Source organism: Salvelinus namaycush, chromosome 4, assembly GCF_016432855.1.
Source record: "Salvelinus namaycush isolate Seneca chromosome 4, SaNama_1.0, whole genome shotgun sequence".
NCBI classification, from domain to species: Eukaryota; Metazoa; Chordata; class Actinopteri; order Salmoniformes; family Salmonidae; genus Salvelinus; species Salvelinus namaycush.
The window spans coordinates 52,435,693-52,455,242 of record NC_052310.1 but is presented as its reverse complement, the minus strand read 5'-3'; positions in this window follow the sequence as shown (position 1 = coordinate 52,455,242).

Below are 19,550 nucleotides of genomic sequence, written 5' to 3'. Positions count from 1 at the left end.
TTTCATGGAAATGAGTTTGATTGTATGTAGTAGAGGGGGGATAATGTTGCTGTTGAAAGCAAAAGGAGCAAGAAGGCTAAACTACCTTAGTTTCAGGTCTTGATGTATCTGCGCATCATTATGTGATGGTCTGTAGCTAGTAATGCTATCTGGGAAGTTTCCATTGAAAACATGTGGCAATTATTCAGGAGAAGAGACTTGAGAGTGTTGCAGCGGTTGTGTGGAGGACGAATCTGAACCCACAGGGCTTCTAATCTGATCCAGTAAGATTGCAGAGCCGTTTAGTCTTGAATTTGACTTGAAGGCGGCTTTGCAGTATGTCAAAACAAGCGCAAGTTGTACAAATAGCCATTTCTGAGTGGTGTTTACACATAACAAATATGTCCTTGACCTTGTGTTATTGTCCTTACTTCAGGTGTGACAGTTCCCTGCTTATTTCTGAGTGAGAGGAGTCAACAAAACTTTCGAGAGGTTATCCTGAAGAGGTCACACACAACCTTCATCAGAATCGGTTGTCTTTACTAAATCCTGCTTAAACTATGGATCTATGGATTATTATGAAAGGTTATTATTATAATTGTGTGTGGGAAAAACGTTTGTTTTTCATTGTAATACATATGCCCTTGACTTTGTTATGTCTTAGAAATCCCACATAGGCTTTCTGGATATTACATGGTGAAACATATATAATCTTTACAATTCCAGATAATTTACAATTGAAATGTTATTTTATAAGGGGTTAAAATGTTTTTGTTTATAACGGCGTGCCCTTCTGAGATTTCTATTGTCACACCTCTTAAATGACGATGAACATCATGATCGCTTTGTCAAAGAGTTATCAGACAGACACGCCTGATCGAATGCATATGGATCTCTTCCTTAAGAGCCACAGAGGGTTGTGATGGCCTTTCCCTGTCATTATATCCCATTTATGGCCATTCATGTCTCTGACTGAACAATTCAAACTCCCCAACTTATGCTCTCCAAATGGACGTTAGCTGTGAGCAGTGCTTGACTTGTGCCGAAGCTGTCCGGAACGCCTTACCGGCACTTCTATACTAAACAATAATATAAACGCAAGATGTATTGTGTTGGTCCCATGTTTCATGAGCTGAAATGTAAAAAAATCACAGAATTTTTCCATACACACAAAAATATTATTTATCTCAAATTTTGTGCACACATTTGTATCCATCACTGTTAGTGAGCATTTCTCCTTTGCCAAGATAATCGATCCACATGACAGGTCTGGCATATCAAGAAGCTAATTTAACAGCATGATCATTACATAGGTGTACCTTGTGCTGGGGGACAATAAAAGGCTACTTTCAAATGTGCAGTTTTGTCACACAACACAATGCCACAGATGTCTCAAGTTTTGAGGGAGTGTACAATTGGCATGCTGACAGCAGGAATGTCCTCCAGAGCTGTTGCCAGATAATTTAATGTTAATTTCTCTACCATCAGCTGCCTCTTCCAACATTGTTTTAGAAAATTTATCAGTACCTCAAACCAGCCTCACAACCTAAGACCACGTATAACCACTCCAGCCCAGGACCTCCACATCTGACTTTTTCACATATTCTGATTGGCAGGGCCTGGCAGCGCCTGGCTTCCCAGTGCGTGGGCCTGGTTGCCAAGAGGATGGGCCTATTCCCTCCCAGATCCACCCATTGATGACTGCACATCTGCCCAGTCGTGTTAAATCCATAGATTAGGGCCTAATGAATTTATTTAAATTGACTGATTTACTTATATGAACTGTAACTCAGTAACATCTTTGAAATTGTTGCATTTATATTTTTGTTCAGTATAATTTGGGGGGAATTGCGTACCAACTTCTATATAAAAACAAGGTAGCCTAGGGCACGTTGCGCCAGTAACCGAACATTTGCTGGATCGAATCCCCGAACTGACAAGGTAAACATCTTTCGTTCTGCCCCTGAGCAAGGCACTGTTCCCCGGGCGCCGAAGACGTGGATGTCGATTCAGAGGGGTTGCGTTAAATGTAGGAGACACATTTCAGTTGAATGCATTCAGTTGTACAACTGACTAGGTATCCCCCTTTCCCTTTATATCGCTGGCCCAGATTCACACACCGAAGCAAACATGTCTGATCAAGCGGAATGAAGGAGGGATCTTCATTGAATAGCAATGTAGAGTGGCATTAATTTCCTGATTACGCATTTTTCAAGTTTATTTGCCGCTAGTCTGTGAATCTGTGAATTACAGTAGGTTGTTCGAGATTGCGCAGATTGTAATTAGTTTCATAATTGTTAATGTAATTAATGAAATCACACTTTTAAATATGATCAACCAATCAAAAAACGAAATATCAGCTATTATCGGAATTACTCTTCAGTGCATGTCTGTGGTGCTGCGTGTGTGCCTGTACGAGTGGGCCTTTGCTTCAGGAGAGAGAGAGCGCGCAACATTTCAGCTGCAGGTATAAAATGACAGAGACTAACTAGATCATCAATTCAAAACATGACTTGTTGTAGTTATATCACTAGTTAACTATAGCTAACTAAGCATTAGTTTCGTTGTTGCCTTTCCACCGGTACTGTAGAGCCTAAATAAATCGGCACCGTTGGAAAACTGGGATTCCCGTCTATTAAACAGTAGCCATGTAATTGCGACAACGTTAAAAATATTCTAATAGCCTAATTGACAAATAACTTATGTATAAATATTTAAAGTTCGATACCTTGCTTTGAAGTAGCCTACCTTGTCCATTTGATCCTTGATTTTTTGAATGAGGGAATCATTTTATAAAGACAAAACTATTTGGTTGTAATGTTGAAAAAACCTGCACACCCAGGAGATCTCCAGATGGAGGGTTGACCACATGTTGACAACCTGTGACTAACAGTGCAGTTATATATAAACATTTTTTTTTTTAAGTATTTATTTATTTAACCTTTATTTAACCAGGTAAGCTAGTTGAGAACAAGTTCTCATTTGCAACTGCGACCTGGCCAAGATAAAGCATATATATATATATATATATATATATATATATATATATATATATATATATATATATATATATATACATAAAAAAATGTATTAAAAAAAATTATTGAACCTTTATTTAATAACTAGGCAAGTCAGTTAAGAACTTAAGAACAAATTCTTATTTACAATGTTATATGTGGCGGGCTAAGTGCCTTGATCAAGCGCACAACGGCAGGAGGGGGTAGGTCTACATGGGATCAGACACAGCAGCGTTTCAGTGTCAATAATGCTTACGTTTTCATGTAGGCTATAATAATAGTCATGAAGATTTGGTCAAAAGTCATGGACAATGTGTATAAACCATTAACATTGAATAATCAGAGGTTTCTATTGCATAATGTCATTTGCGAATTTCAGTGAACATAGTCTAATGGACCGACATGGAAAAAGTGCGCACTGTCGATCACGCCCCCTGACTTTGATTAGCTCAGATGCGACGTGCATCAAGCACACCCATCTCATTAGTGGTGGTGAGTTAAGATACATGGTCAGACTAATTTGCAATTGACTGTCATAGCCCCACATGAAAAGTATGTGATTGTGAGTTGAGAAGTCAATCAGAAATAGCCTACTGTTAGAGTTTTTTTCAACTGACTGCCATAGCCCAAAATAAAAAAGTAAATGTTTGCTGTTAATTACATGGTAATTACATAGTTGGGGTCACGAGAATTGTCAGATATCAAAATGGGGTCGTGGGCCAAAAAAGTTTTGGGAACCCCTGCTTTAAACTGTCACATGGCCAACCATGCAGCACAGGCACAGCTAGACAAACTCCCAGTATCCTTAGAAAAGTAAACAATCATTATTTGATCAGTTTCAATTTACTTACTTGAATTGTGGGTCTTAAATGCTGATGAATAACATTATGGTTGCACCCTGACATCCCATTTTGCTGACAGGACAGGCGAGTTATTGGGCAGATCACTTTTGTCAAGTCAATGATGGTCACATGCATTATGGAGAAAAAATTGTCCGTCTACTGCATGAACTACAGAAATTCTGTAATCAAAGGTCATGAAGTTTTGACTGCAAGTTTCTACAGTTGCTCTTCACCAGCTTCACCCTGCTTCCATGATCGCAGTGTAGAAGGTAAAAAGTGTTCCTCTGCATACACATCACTGACAATCTGAAATGGTCCACCCACACACACAGTGTGGTGAAGAAGGCACAACAGCACCTCTTCAACCTCAGGAGGCTGAAGAAATTCGTCCTGGCCCCTACCACTCTCACAAACCTTTACAGGATGCTCCCCTTCTAATTTCCTTAATTTTGTCTAGAGTCAAATACTTTCTGTGGCACACATCAGAGTCAAATACTTCCTATAGAACAAACTTCACGTCAGAATAGGCAACCAAAATTAATAATTCATGGGTATGTGTTATATTAAACATAGAGGGAGTAAAATGTAGGCAAGCAATACACATTTCAGAACAACTACTAGTCGAATAAGACATGGGAGAGATGACGAATTTTGGCAGAGATTTATTTATAGACTAATACGCTTGAAACAAATAGCCAAACCGAAAACTGCAGTCATTACTAGTGCCTCCCTCGCGACAAACCGCCATAAAAATAAAATGAAACGCAGCCTAACGTGGTCACTGACAGCTGCCTTGAAGGATACAAATAAAACATGCTTTCTGCTACTAAGATCAGTGAAATGTAGGCTAAACTGACAACGGAGTGAAGAGCAGCAATCTCAACTATCAAGCAAGTCGCAGCAATGAAGAATTGAGTGTGTGCGCGTTCACGCGAAGGAGAGGGGGGGATTCTGACAGGTGGTACATTTTCGGCACCACACCGGTCTTGTGGTCTTGTCTATTTGGTCTCCTTCGCGACGCGTTCCCTGAAGTATCGCGATGTTGTGCCTCGGTTTGAAAATGTATTATATTCAACAAACAGTGAAAGGTGAAGAAACTTTCATGGAAATCGGTTTGAATATATTTAGTTAGAGGGGGGATAATGTCGCTATTGAAAGCAAAAGGAGCAGAAAGGTAAACTAGTTTCAGGTCTTCTTGTATCTGTGCATCATTATGTGATGGTATAGCTAGTAATGCTAAATGGGAAGTTTCCATTGAAACATAAGGCAGGAGAAATGGCTTGAGAGCGTTGCAGTGGTTAACGTGACCAGCGGTTGTGTGGGGGACGAATCTGAACCTACAGAGCTTCTAATCTGATCCAGTAAGATTGCAAAACTGTTTAGTCTTGAATTTCATCTGGACTTTAATTGAGTCAGTAATAAAATGTATACATGATCAGTATTGACTATCCATGATATTAATAGCCATACTGTATACTATTATAATAATTTTCCTTCTTACCCAGCACTCTTAGAAAAAAGGTTAATTTGAGGTTCTATATTAAGAACCCTTTACTTCTTTGGATGAGATTAAAGATCCCTTTAACTAAAAAAGGTTCTGCCCTCAGGAGAATATGCAGACCCCTTTTTCCACATTTTGTAAGGTTACAGCCTTAACTAATCTAAAATTGTTTAAATAGTTGTTTTTCCCCCTCATCAATCTACACACAATACACGTTGGTGACAAAGGCAAAACAGGTTTTTAGTCATTTTAGTATTCAGGCCATTTACTCAGTAATTTGTTGAAGCACCTTTGGCAGCGATTACAGCCTCGAGTCTAATTGGGTATGACACTACAAGTTTGACACACCTGTATTTGGGGAGTTCCTCCCATTCTTCTCTGCAGATCCTCTCAAGCTCTTTAAGGTTGGATGGGGGGCATTGCTGCACAGCTATTTTCAGGTCTGTCCAGAGATGTTCGATCGGGTTCAAGTCTGGGCTCTGGCTGGGCCATTCAAGGACGTTCAGAGACTTGTCCCGGAGCCACTCCTGCGTTGTCTTGGCTGGGTGCTTAGGGTTGTTGTAAACCTTCACCCCAGTCTGAGGTCCTGAGTGCTCTGGAGCAGGTTTTCATCAAGGAGCTCTCTGTACTTTGCTCCATTCATCTTTGCCTCGATCCTGACTAGTCTCCCAGTCCCTGCCACCACCATGCTTCACCATAGGGATGGTGCCAGGTTCTCTCCAGACATGATGCTTGGCATTCAGGCCAAATAGTTCAATCTTGGTTTCATCAGACCAAAGAATCTTGTTTCTCATGGTCTGAGAGTCTTTTGGTGCCTTTTGGCATTCTCCAAGCGGGCTGTCATGTGCCTTTTACTGAGGAGTGGCTTCTGTCTGGCCACTCTACCATAAAGGCCTGATTGTTGGAGTTCTGCAGAGATGGTTGTCCTTCTGGAAGGTTCTCCCATCTCCACAGAGGAACTCTGGAGCTCTGTCAGAATGACCATCGGGTTCTTGGTCATCTCCCTGACCAAGGCCCTTCTCCCCCGATTGCTCAGGTTGGCTGGGCGGCCAGCTCTAGTCTTGGTGGTTCCAAACTTCTTCCATTTAAGAATGATGGAGGCCACTGTGTTTTTGGGCACCTTCAATGCTGCAGAAATGTTTTGGTACCCTTCCCCAGATCTGTGTCTCGATGTAACGGATGTGAAATGGCTAGCTAGTTAGCGGTGGTGCGAGCTAGCAGCCTTTCAGTCGGTTACGTCACTTGCTCTGAAACCTAGAAGTAGTGGTTCCCCTTGCTCTGCAAGGGCCGCGGCCTTTGTGGAGCGATGGGTAACGATGCTTCGTGGGCGACCGTTGTTGATGTGTGCAGAGGGTCCCTGGTTCGCGCCCGGGTCGGGGCGAGGGGACGCCGTAAAGTTAAACTGTTACATTGATGCTGTTGACCCGGATCACTGGTTGCTGCGGAAAAGGAGGAGGTCGAAAGTGGGGTGAGTGTAACGGATGTGAAATGGCTAGCTAGTTAGCGGTGGTGCGAGCTAGCAGCCTTTCAGTCGGTTACGTCACTTGCTCTGAAACCTAGAAGTAGTGGTTCCCCTTGCTCTGCAAGGGCCGCGGCCTTTGTGGAGCGATGGGTAACGATGCTTCGTGGGCGACCGTTGTTGATGTGTGCAGAGGGTCCCTGGTTCGCGCCCGGGGCGAGGGGAAGCCGTAAAGTTAAACTGTTACATCAACACAATCCTGTCTCGGAGCTCTATAGACAATTCCTTCGACCTCATGGCTTGGTTTTTGCTCTGACATGCACTGTCAACTGTGGGACCTTATATAGACAGGAGTCTGCCTTTCCAAATCATGTACAATCAATTAAATTTACCACAGGCGGACACAAATCAAGTTGTAAAAACATCTCAATGATGATCAATGGAAACAGGATGCACCTGAGCTCAACTTCGAGTCTTTTAGCAAGGGGTCTGAAAACTTATGTAAAGAAGGTGTTTCTAAAAACCTGTTTTTGCTTTGTCATAATGGTGTGTTGTGTGTAGATTGTTGAGGATTTTAATTTATTTAATACATTTTAGAATAAGGCTGTAACGTAACAATGTGTAAAAAGTCAAGGGGTCTGAATACTTTCCGAAGACACTGTATACCCAGTGAAGGCAAATAACCTTGAATGTAATGTGGATTTTAGTAAACAACAGCTAACAAAAGCTAACACAGTCAAATCAAACTCTGAAGTTACAGCTAACTAGCTCCCTTAAAATTTATTTGAGCTATTTTGCATTGACATTCATGTCCACATTAATGATGCTGCATAATTTCACCTGGTCAGAAAAATGGCTAGCTGACATCCGACACCATTAACTATCTTTGCCAGGGGGGAGATCGAATTCGCATTTTGCAACATTGCTGCCAATGTCGGATTGGCAAACTGCAAGGTTCATACAAAGCTCTGCTGTTGCAAACTAAAAGAATACACTCATAGATAAAAAGGCTCTATAGATAGAACCTTTTGGTCAATTCAAATTTTAACTGCCATTCTGATTCAAAACCCAACTGCCATTCAATTATGGCGATGCAACAGGACAGTAGTTGAACTTGCAAATAGCCAACCAATAAGCATGTTATTTTCAATTTATTAAGGTAAGCAAACTTTATTATTTAATTTAAATATATAAAAACAAAAGTCATATGGCAAACTATAGCTAGGCTAGATAAACAAAGTTGTATTAGAATTTGAGCACCATTTGTAAGCTAGCTAACTTTGCTATCTAGCTGCCTAGCTACACAGGAAAAAGTTAGGCTACTTTAATTAGCCACTTTACAAGCTAGCTAGCTAACAAATAAACATTTTTTATTATGGAATATGCCAAATAGAGCTAGCTACAGACCCAGCATGACATTGGCAATTAGCTAATTGTTACTTTCAGTCAGATGAAAGGACTATATTTCATGAAACCATTAGAAGACTGTTGCTGACATCTGTTGAATGCAGGTGATGGGCTGACAGAGGTGGTATGTATCTAAATTATTTATAATAAATTATGTATAATAAGTCTTGGTGATTCAATAGCCAAGTTAATCATTACATGACTTTAACACACTATGTTTTGCTTAGTCTGGCAGTAACAACAACAGCATGTATATTATTCTTCTAATCTACATCATAATAATTATATATCTGCATAGTATTTTGTATTCATTTTGGCAGGTTAACTCATGTTTTTGCTCCTTTTTTCCTCTTTACAGGAACCTGCCACAGTACTGTTCCATAAAGAAGTCAGCCAGAGTTGGTAACAAGATTGATGTGGGCCATCTTACAAACAAAGAGATGACTCTCTGGCCACCAGTGCATATTTCCAAACTACGTTTGCATATAATGACAATAAAATCTTTTGTCCATTATTTAATTGTTTATTATATTATATTCTTAGCAAAAACCATTATTTATTAGTACTATACAAGGTTCTAAATGGAACTAATTTTGGTTCAGTGAAGAAAAATCCTTTCGGGTTCTGATCAAAGAACCCTATAAACGGGTTCTATAGAAAACTTTTAGGGGTTCCATATATTTTTGGTTCTATAAGGAACATACATATTGTGCAATATATTATCTACTATATTTCGGTCAATATTATCCAGCACTATATCACATTGGGGAATGCAATGGTCACCGCAGAAAACTATTCTGACAGCATAAATCTGAACCACTTGGGCCTTAGTATTACACGGCATATGAATAAGATTTGTAATATGATGTCTGTCTTCCCGTCGCTATAATGTTTGATAGTCTTAAAATATCAAATATCCCTGAACTGTGTCAAAACATTTAGCTTAATTGAGAACCAGTGTGATTCCACTGTTATATAATTGTTTAAATTACTAACATAAATCATATAATTAATTGCCTTTGGATAACTAAAAGGATTTGGTAGCGGGAATTGTAGCACCAGAATCTTACTAATCCATGCTATTTCACTGTCCATTTCTTTCAAAGGTCTCAAACTCAATGCGCTTTGGCTGAGGTCAACATCTTGAACCCGCAGTCTATATCACTAACAACATCAGTGACCCTGCAACATTAGCTTGGATTTTGTGAGGCATTTTTGCATTATTTTGAAACAAACAAGCAGAAATCTATGTGCTTAAACCTCCATGGACAGACACCTTTCCCCCCCCCCACCCCTGGTAATGATTGCGTGCAGAATCATAGACCCACTGTTGGCTCTGGGAGCATGTACACCCAGGCGAGATTACCTTCCCTAAACTGGCAATGATGCAAGGGTGCCAGTGTGCAGTAGCATCTGCAGCATTTCATGACAACACTAATAGTCAGCATGGATCACTGGCACAGAGAGTCCCTTCTAATTAGAATTATTTCAATCTTCCACTGGCTTTATTTTCAAAATTCCAATCTTAATGGTTTTCAGAGATGCCTCCACTTTCTTGACTACGCCCTCCCAGTCGCTCCATTTGAGCTTTCTCTGTTTAGAGTTCTGCATTTACACGAACAAAGTGTGGATGATACACTCCACTTCTTCTCATCATTTCAGTTTATTATGTATGCAGGCTTTTATTTCCATCGTTTTTTACAAACCCCATCTGCTTTAAAGTACGTTGAGTTTAGGCACGCAAATTGTCAGATGTAAAGCAGTCATACTCTTTGCCGGACCCCATTTTCAGTGCCAACAGTTCTTAATCTTTCATATTAGCTTGAATAGCTTCATAGTGTTGGTGAAGATAACGTTAATGAAACATTGATTTGGTTATAACTTTCAAATTATATTTTATTGTACCATCACATTTCCTGCATTTTTTCCATATAGTTTTCCAAATATCTGTTAAGCGTCAGCCTTATTGTTATTATTCTACATTGGTTAATTTATTGATAGCTTTAAAGTCATTAAAGCCTTGAAGCCATGGGTAAATCTTGCTCACTCAAGGCTAATCAAGGCTTTTGTAGTTATGAAAGCATTGAACTCTTGACAGCTGGAATGAAAAGTTGATGAGATTGTCAACCCAGTGATATAAACACAAATTGCTTATTGAAAAGGTTGCATGTTCGAATCTCATCATGGACAACTTTAGCATTTTATCTAATTAGCAACTTTAAAACTAACTACTTTTTAGATACTTGCAACTACTTATCATGTTAGTTACCCTTCCTCTAACCCTAACCTTAACCCTAACTCTTTAACTACTTAAACAGCATGTTACCTACCCCTAACCCCTAAATCTAACCCTAACCCCTAGCCTAGATAACATTAGCCACCTAGCTTGCCTTGCTAACGTTAGCCACAACAAATTGGAATCTGTGTAATGTACACGAAATGTGTTGCGCAGAAGAAAATGTGTGTAATACACACGGGAAAAAAGTATTTCCGAATAAGTAACTTGTGTCTATTTCACAATAAGCTGTAATAGTGTTATAGATTGTACATAACCACTGAAAGAGCTTAAATTGGGTCGGTAGACATCTTTTCTAACATACAGACAGTGATGTCTGAGACTCTTATGCTCCCTGGCACTGCGAAGGTGGATGGGCAGGAATGTGGGCTGAGATGAAAGGCGGAAGAGTTGGGGTTCTCACTAAAGCTGTGTGGGAAACAGTTAGGGTTAAGGGCAAGCTGAATGACAGATACAGCCTGCGTTCCTCTGCCCAGGCGTTGCTGACACCTGTCACGATAGGAATTTTAAGTATCAGCTAACCACATCATATGTTACAGCAGCTGATGACACAGCTGATGACACAATCGATGACGTGGCACACAACCATTGGTTGATGCACACAATGTCTGAGCAGGGGAACACGACCAGTCTCAGCTACAACATGTCGTCTGCCCCCATTGTCACTCTGGGGAAAGAAAGGCGCCATTTGAAGTAACGAGAAACACAATTCCATCAATGAAAAACTACTGCTTCAGCATTAAAATGTTTTTGTTGATAGTTGCGTAACCAAGCACTGCACAGCTGTTTTTAAGTAGGTTGCTGAACTGTGTAAGTCTATGTACAGTGCCTTCTGACTTATTTTTTTGTTAGGTTACAGCCTTATTATAGAATTGATTAAATTGGGATTTTCCCATCAATCTACACACAATATCCAACAACGACAAAGCAAAAACAGGATTTTAGAATTTTTTGCAAATTTATAAAAAATGTAAAACTGCAATATTACTTTTGTATAATTATTCAGACCCTTTACTCAGTACTTTGTTGAAGTACCTTTGGCAGCGATTACAGCCTCGAGTCTTCTTGGGTATGACGCTACAAGCTTGGCATATCTGTTTTTGGGGAGTTTCCAATCAAGTTGTAGAAACGTCTCAAGGATGATCAATGGAAACAGGTTGCACCAGAGCTCAATTTCGAGTCTCATAGCAAACGGTCTGAATACTTATGTAAATAAGGTATTTCTATTCTTTACTTTTAATAAATGTGCAAAAATTTACAAAAAACTGGTTTTGCTTTGTCATAATGGGATATTGCGTGTAGATTGCTGAGGATTTTAAAACATGTAATCCATTTTAGAATCCCGAGTGGCACAGTGGTCTGATGCACTGCTTCCCAGTGCTAGAGGCGTCGCTACAGACCCTGGTTGCTGTATCACAACCGGCCGTGATCGGGAGTCCCATAGGGTGGCGCACAATTGACCCAGCGTCGCCCGGGTTAGGGGAGGGTTTGGCCGGGATAGGCCGCCATTGTAAAATAAGAATTTGTTCCTAACTGACTTGCCTAGTTCAATAAAGGTTAAATAAAATGTTAAACAGAATATGCCTGTAACGTAAACAAAATGTGGAAAAAGTCAAAGGGTCTGAATACTTTCTGAAGGCACTGTATATATGCTGATTAAAAATCAGACCTTGGAATATTACACCTTTATGTGATTTGAATTCACAATTATATAGCTTACATAAATACTGTTTACACTGTTTGCTATTCAATTTGTTCTTAACTGACTTAATATTTAAGGCGTTTACCAAAAATTACACGTTACAGTAAAATAAAAAGTCCAGACCACTCAAAGCTACAATAAGCACCTTAGATGCCCTGCTGAGCGCACATCACACGTGAAGGATTGCCCATGAAAAAAATGATGTTTACTCATCCGTTGCCGCAGATGCATAGGCTAAACTACGCAGTCAGGCCTACAACATTTCCAGATCATATATACTCAGATGTTAGCCAATTTATCTTAACTGATTATAGCCTGCAATCAATAGAGAAAATGTAAATTTGCATACTTGCCAATCCATACTTGCCAACTGCCATCAACACTTTTTACCTAAAAACAATGGGAGCGAATTGAACACGATGTTATTTATTTATTGCTTTGCCTATGAGAAAACAAGTCAAATTATGTCTGTGATAAATTTATACTTTGAGGTTGTAGCTGACTTCGATTATCATCATTTCAAAAAACTATGAAATAGTTTACCCTAAGAAAACAACAATCTATAGGCCTACTTGTTTCTAATTGTTCAATGCTCACAAAAAGACAGGTGTTCAGATTGTAGAGGATAAAGTAACTGTTTACAGTTAATACTTCAGCTAAGGGTCTACTTTAGCCTAGCATGTATGTTACCCACATGCCAGCTGTAACCATTCTAGTCATAGCTACATTCTGTTTACTTAGACACAACTCCTTAACCTGAGGTGATACTTAATACCACTATAGGGGCTTACATAGGTCACTAATGTTAGGAACACGTGAAGGGAAAATGATTGGAGATAACAGGAGGCTTTAATTCTGTGGATTATAATGTTCGCCAACACTACAGTTCGCCACATACTCCAGTGGATAATAACCGATGCAACACTGGGGGCTAATGCTATACTCCCTTTTGACTAAACATGGAATGTGATGTTAGACACTCACTGATGGCTAAGTATCAACATTTTATATGGCCAATGGCTACAATTGGAGCTACATCGAGTGGCTTATATGGGGCTCAGACATTTATTTGCTGAAAAAAAAGGGCAAATGTGTAGCTCCTACATTTTATAGAGATATTTCAGTGTGCTAATACCCTGACTACACCGCTCGCGTCACAATTTTTCTTTAGGAATCTATGTCATTCAATTATTGCACCCACACTGCTCGAGTGTGTCAGCGAGCGTCTGCGTTGCCAAGGACTAAAATAGAAGTCATTCCTATTTCTGACGCAGATCGCGCTGCAAGTCCTGCCTCTCCCATCTCCTCATTGGTTTATAGAAACAGGTACCCACGTGCCATCTCTTCATTGGTTATACCCACGTGGGTGATTGAAAGACGAACAGTTGCCGGTTGTCGTGGTAATACTATGAACGTTTAGATGCCAATCACCATATAAATTAAACTATGAAAAAGCCTGGAAGGAGGAGAGATGACTAGAAACGATTCGGTTGACCATTTTTATGTGTGGATTAATTGTGCATTTCAGGTAAAATATTAACCTAATGTTTATATCCCAGCTATCCCAGCTAGCAAGTGCAAGCTAACTAGCTAAATTGCCATAAATGTGTAATGCTTTTCGACCTGTCCCCAAATTAATGTCATTGGTTCAGAGTTTGTTTTGATATTTTAACCTGCGTGTCGTGATTGCGTTTGGTGTAGGGGGACAAGATTAATTTATGCCCGATGGCTCACGCGCGCAGCAGGTTTGGGTTCCGTGTAAGACAGGATTCTAAGGTTAATACTTTGGCGAACGGTAGGACAAACACCTAGGATTACTTTAGCAGCCAAAGCCATTATTTTGGGGGTGTGGCTTAACGCAGATGTCAAATACTTGACCCAATTATTGAAAACAACAAGAAGAGATGGTCCAATCTTACAGAGCTAGATCACAGACATACACCTACACCATCTCTGCAGAATGACATGATTGTCAGGTTTTCAGAGAGCCAAATTCGCCACCTCGACTCCAGGCCTTCTAGGTGTCTGCAATTCTTGAACGAGAATATATTGTGGAGGTCTGGTATTGCGAGACTAGCGCTCATAAACTAGGACAGACAAACAAAACATTCAGGGCAGCGCATGCATTGTAACACCCAAGCTACATTTTTGTAATGTTACCCATAATGTTTGAGTGTCCAGTTTTCCATTAGTTAGGGGGAACATTCTATCTATGTTAGCAAAAACCTTCAGATAACCTTTTTTTAGCATGTTTTGGCGTTAAAGTTAGGAGAACATTCCCTTAATGTCAAACGTGGTTGCCATGTTCTCAGAATTTACAATATTAATATTCTAGACACGCTTTATGGGACATTGCAAAAACATGAATGTGTCCAGTCTACTGAATGTTAGGAGAACATTCCATCAATGATCCTACCAAACATATACAGAACATGGTTGCCATGTTGTTAGAACATAACATATTCATGTTCTCAGAACATCAAATATTATTGTTCTAGACACTTTTCATAGGAACATTGCAAGAACATTCATGTGTCCAGTTTTCTGAGGGTTAGAAGAATATTCCATCAACGTCCCACCAAACATACACAAAACATGGTTGTCATGTTGCCATGATAATAATCTTGTAGACACGTTTCATGGGAACGTTGCAGAAACATTTCTGTATATCAGTTGTCAGGACGTTGCCTGATTGTTCCAAAGAAACGTTCTCCCCCCCAATGGTTTTTAATTAAACATCACGCCTTGATACTGTTTCCGAGCCAATCATGGCCCTGATTGGTGAACCACTGATTCATTCATAGCTCTTTGTCTGTTGGCGAGTGTCACGTTCGTCATAATGAATGGACCAAGGCACAGCGTACGTAGAGTTCCACATATTTTAATAAATCGAAACTCACCAAAACAAACAAGCACAAACGAAACGTGACGTTCTGGACTGCTCACAGGCAGCTACACAAACACAAGATCCCACAAAGCACAAAGGGGAAATGGCTGCCTAGATATGATCCCCAATCAGAGACAATGATAAACAGCTGCCTCTGATTGGGAAACAAACCAGGCCAACATAGATGATTAAACACCTAGATAACCCTCCCTTGTCATTGTCACGCCCCAAGCACCATAGAGAATAAACAGCTCTCTATGGTCAGGGCGTGACAGCGAGGTTAGGGATACTCAGACTCATACTCAGACTCACTGTGCTTTTAACATAATGTTTTCAATTTACATATTTGATTATATTGTGCATGTTCATTTACACAGTAATTATTATTCAACATGTCTTCTTCTGGGATTTGAACTCACAACCTAACCTCTTGGTTCACTGTACTCCCATCTTCCCGGTAGGTCACCATGTCTGTGTCAGGTATTGGTTTATCTAACTATTCTCATCATTGATTTGATTGACTTATTTCAAGAATTCAAGGGCTTTCTGTATAGTTGTCTAATGTTGGCACTTTGAAGTAAATCTCAGCTCTGTTAAAACTACACTAAATTCCACTTATTGATCACAGTGATTCAAGGGTGTCATTAACATGCCTCACCAACATTAGACAACTATACTGAAAGCACTTAAATTGTTGAAATAAGTAAATCAAATCAATGGTCCGATTAATTTATACAGGACACGGACATGGTGCCGTTGAAGGAAGATTGGCATACCGTTAACCAAGAGGTTGTAAGTTCAAATCTGAGGTCAGGACTGTTGAATAGTAATTACTATATAAATGAACATGCACAATGTAATCATGTATATCAAAGTGTGTCAGATATTTAAGGTGAAAACAATATGTTAAAAATGCTGTGTGTGACAATAAATTATGAATGTATCAGTAGTTCACCAATCAGAGCCTTGATTGGCTCGGCAAAAGTAACAAGGCGTGATGTGTAATGAAACACATATTTTGGGGGAGAACGCTTTTTTGGTACACAGAAAAGTTCTTGCAAAGTTCACATGAATTGTTTCTTGAAAATTAATATCTTATGTTCTGAGAAATTGGTAGCCATGTTCTGGGTATGTTTGGTGGGACATTGATGGAATATTCTCCTAACCCTCAGAAAACTGGACACAAAAGTTATTGCAACGTTCCCATGAAACGTGTCTAGAACATTAATATCTTATGTTCTGAGAACATGGCATCTATGTTCTGTGTATGTTTGGGGGGACGTTGATGGAATAATCTCCTAACCCACAGAAAACCAATAAACCAGTGAAATTTGATTTGATTTGAAACGGGACACATGAATGTTCTTGCAATGTTCCCATGAAACGTGTCTAGAACATGAATATCTTAAATTCTGAGAAAATGGTACCACGTTCTGGCTAAGTTCTATTTGACATTAAGGGAATGGTCTCTTGGAAACATTACTTGCACATCACAGGATCATTCCTATGTAAACATTAGTTAATGACCTAATGAGACCCTTGAGGGAACGTTCTCTAAAGTTGCGGGAACGTTTGTTGTTAGCTAGGATAACCCGTTGAAAATTAAATACACTAGCACACCTGAAGGATGTTTCAGCATGTGCCTCAGACATGTTGATATTATATTAAAATAAATTAAGCTCCCACTCACTACGCTGGTAAAGTATCACTTTCATTCATTGCTAACATTTCAGCCTCAAGGCCTTAATCAGAGATTCATTAGCTCTGATGAATGCTGTAATTGTTCAAATTGAATACTTTGCAAGTGCAGACCTTTACCAAATTGGCCAGGGCCTCACATACTGTAGCTCCTTGAGCAGAGGTAGAAATAATCTATTCCGCAGTTCAGAGTCACACAACCTCCCCATCATGAAGACCTCCCCTGGTGTGCTTGACAACTTGTGATCTAATCGTGGTAACGACGGGGCGTAGCTGGGCACCTTGACCTCAGCAGGGGGTGGGTGAGCAGGTTAAGCAAACAGCCATGGGCTTTGATAATAATCCGCCTGTCCTGTCAGCCAAACAGGGTGCAACCATAATGTTATTCATCACCATTCAAGTAAGTAAATTTACACTGATCAAAGAATAATTGTTTTTCCTAAGGAAACTGGTAGTTTGTCTAGCTGTGCCTGTGCTGCATAGTTGGCCATGTGACAGTTTAATGCCATCACACACAATCAACATGTAGATAAATCATACTGTATGTCCATTAGATTATATACCGAAGGCCTTCAAATCTGTAACTAAATTTGAACAAAGTTCACAAAAAAATTCTAAATGAGCACAATGAGCTCCACTTACCCTATTCCTTGAGAGAAGTGTTTTAAGTTTTGCATTCTGTGTTGCACAGGATTTATCTCCGATCTACTTCCTAATTGGTGTCCGTTCTGATATCCTCAATTTGTAAAGAGAAGACAAGCCTGGATTTCCTGGTGCTCCGCAGAGACATGAATGGCCATAAATTGGCCCACGACCCCATAAAATAAATCAGGCGTGTCTGTCTGATAACTATAGGAGTGGTCTTTGACAAAGAGATCATGAGATCACCGCCATTGGACTGGAGCAGTGGAAACTCATTCTCTGGAGTGATGAATCACACTTTGCCATCTGGCAGTCCGATGGACAAATCATTGTTTGGCGGATGCCAGGAGGACACTGCCTTCCCCAATGCATAGTGCCAACTGTAATGTTTGGTGGAGGAGGAATAATGGTCGGGCTGTTTAACATTGTTCGGGCTAGGCCCCTTAGTTCCAGTGAAGGGAAATCTTAACGCTACAGCATACAATGACATTCTAGACGTTTCTGTGCTTCCAACTTTGTGGCATCAGTTTGGGGAAGGCCCGTTCCTGTTTCAGCATGACAATGCCCCTGTACACAAAGCAAAAACCATACATCGGTGCGGAAGACATTGACTGGCCTGCACAGAGCCCTGACCTCAATCCCATTGAACACCTTTGGGATGAATTGGAACGCCGATTGAGAGCCAGGTCCAATCGCCCAACATCAGTGCCCGACCTCACTAACACTCTCTAAGGCTGAATGGAAAGCAAGTTCCCGCAGCAATGTTCCAACATATAGTGGAAATCCTACCCAGAAAAGTTGAGGCTGTTATAGCAGCAGACCAACTCCATATTAATGCTCATGATTTTGGAATGAGATTTTAGAGGAGCAGGTGTCCACATACTTTTGTAGTGTATTTGTTATGTGTAAACACCACTCAGAAATGTCTATTTACAACTTGCACTTGTTTTGACAAAGTGCAATGCTGCCTTAAGTTACTATTTTCTGACTCCTCTTCTTGAAATCAATTTGATCAATAATGTTAGGATTTTCTTAACGTGTCTATATGTAGTGAATATTTTTTTATGTCTATTTTTCATTCATAACATTTATAAATAATGAAGAAGAAAAATCCACCTAGAAAAAAAATATATTCTTTAAAAAAAAAACAATTCTGATGTATTTTTCTCTGAAATTTCTGTTTTAGAGAAATGTAAAGTATGTGTTGTTATTGCAGTTAGCTTTCTACCAATTTTGTATTTTCTTATTCATTGATTGGTTCACATTCTGCTATGGGAAGTAGAAAACATAAACAATACAACAAATATGTCATGTTGGTAGGTTGTTTTGGGTGTTGAAGAAAGTAGTTTTACACAATTTCAGGTATCTCTAACTTCTTTAGAAAATGTATAAATCCACAAGGTATATACCCAAATGCATTACACCAAATGAAATCAAAAGTTGCATGATTCAAATAATATCCAATGTTTTCATTGGGTTAAAATACATTTTGAAAGTATAGGCTATTTTTATGGTTATCAACATATCCATATCTTTCCTCATGTTTGTCTTTAAATTACTTCAGTAATGCACTCTAACTTCCATGTGTCTTAACAAGCGCTTTCAAATGAATTGGACATGGACTTCGCGTTCATAAAGACAAACTTTGAGTCAGCAAGTTCATATATCCACACATTGTATCAACACACCTATTTTTCAGATATATCAGTCCATGCTAGATGTAGACAATGTGTACTTATTTTGTGATGTAATGATGGATATCTGATGTGTGTCAGTTGCCTACAATTTTAGAGCAAATAAAATACAAAAAGTCTCAGATGATATCCTGTAATACGTCTCCACTTCGACTCGCACTCTCTCCCTCCGCTGAGACATGACCATCAGTCCAGTAAAAAAAAAAGAAGAAAAAAAAGTTATTTCAATTTATGCTCCAATGTGCTTCACAAGTAATAGGCTACAACAACTGACCTATTGCCAGTGTTATCATAGAGCATAGCTTTATACTCAAGTTTTGAAATATAAGGGACTCTTCATTATTTATAATAAGCAGTAGGCCTGTATGGAGAGAATCTGAGCTCTCTTATTATATATAAAAATAGGCAAATGCATGAAACAATATT